Source organism: Apis dorsata, unplaced genomic scaffold (assembly GCF_000469605.1).
Source record: "Apis dorsata unplaced genomic scaffold, Apis dorsata 1.3 scaffold_694, whole genome shotgun sequence".
In the NCBI taxonomy this organism is placed as follows: domain Eukaryota; kingdom Metazoa; phylum Arthropoda; class Insecta; order Hymenoptera; family Apidae; genus Apis; species Apis dorsata.
Genome location: NW_006263873.1, coordinates 158108 through 159784, shown reverse-complemented (window position 1 = coordinate 159784; position 1677 = coordinate 158108). Strand labels below are relative to the sequence as shown.

General features: G+C 18.0%; 1 protein-coding gene across 1 annotated transcript in view; it reads left to right on the top strand.

Moving 5' to 3' along the window:
• Window positions 1-1261: 1261 nt before the first annotated feature.
• Window positions 1262-1677, top strand: part of LOC102671551 (protein Gawky) — a 22498-nt gene continuing 22082 nt past the window's right edge. The window contains exon 1 of the mRNA XM_006622507.2: window positions 1262-1478. The gene's annotated coding sequence lies outside the window, so the exon portion shown is untranslated. The remainder of the gene's footprint in view (window positions 1479-1677) is intronic.

Below are 1677 nucleotides of genomic sequence, written 5' to 3'. Positions count from 1 at the left end.
GAATAAAATGATTTATTTTTATTATATTATTATACATATATATTATAATATGAAATATAATTAAAATGAATATAATTATATAAAAAGGTTTCTATTTTTCTAAAAAACAAATTTTATCATATTTATAATATTATAAAAGAATACAAAATTGTATAAGAATAAATATATTATTCTTATTTCAAAATTTATTAATATTATTAATATTATTAAATATATAAATTAATTGCAAATCCAAAAATATATGATATAATAATTAATCATTAATAACAGTTTCAATTAGTTTTTGATTTAAAACGAATATTTATTCTATTTATTTCTATATTATATATCTATTATTAATCTATATTATTAATATTTTATTCTATACATTCAATTTTATTGAATATGATATATATAATATTTATTTATATAGTCGTATTCTGTATATAATATATAAATATTATTTATATTATTTGAGGTTATTTTTCAATGAATCATATACTATTAAATTTGTTTTGAATGTACATATATTACATTATATTACAAAAATAATAAAAATATGTTATTTTATTTAAAGTTTGAATGACCTTGAAATTGTATAATTGAAATAATAATTGAAATAATTAAATGTATTTTTTTAAGAAAAAAAATTTTAAATTTTAAGACATCTGTTTCTACAAATTTTTAAAATTTTCTTCTTTTGTGATTTATTATTTTATAGAAAATATAACAATAAAGATATTTTATACATAAACAATTAAATCTCAATAATTTAAATTTTTAGAAAAGATGTAAATATTTTTGAATAATGGAGGCTTCATTTTATCGAAAAATTAAAAGATTTAATAAACAGAAATTCGATAAATTTTGCATAAGAATAAATATTTTTTCAATCGTTCGAGAGCTCAAAGAAAAAAAGAATTTATAAAAAAATTATTTTTTAAAAATATTTAATTTTATTGACTTTAATATATATAAATTAAGATTTAAATATTATAAAATATTTAATCAATACTTCATAAAATATAAACAAAAAAAATACGTGAAATGTCTGCAATGTTATATGATAAAAAATATAACACATAGAAAAATATTGATAATATATAATTTTTAAACAATTTTTTTTATTAATCTTTTTATTAATCTTCAAAAATTATTTTTTAAATAATATGTATTTAAATTTTACTTAAGTAAATATACAATTCAATTATAAATAAAAATAAGATATTTAATCTATTCAAATCAATTACTATTAAATTTATTTATATTAAAAGTCTGTTTACTGTTCATTCTGAAATGTGAAAGGGTCTTTTCATATGTACAACTATGAATCGGGTCTCGGTACGCGCATCAGCAACACCGAGCTCTCCAAATCCGGGAGAGTAGCGCCGCTCGCGGGAATAGCCTACCAGCGGAGCGGTACTCGCTCTGCCCGTTTCGTGCGCCAACGAAATATCTTCGACTAGACTGAAATCTTCTTCGGGCACCCAATATAAAAAGTAAGTTCTTGAATTTTATTTTTTCATCGACAATATTATAATTATATTTTTATTATACCTTGAAATATTTTAGAAAAGATAGTTTCTTTCTTGTTCTTAATCCTTTACATTTTATATTTTACGTTCTTTCATGAATACACATATTCAAATTACATATATGCATACATATGAATATATTTACAATATTACGTATAAGTAA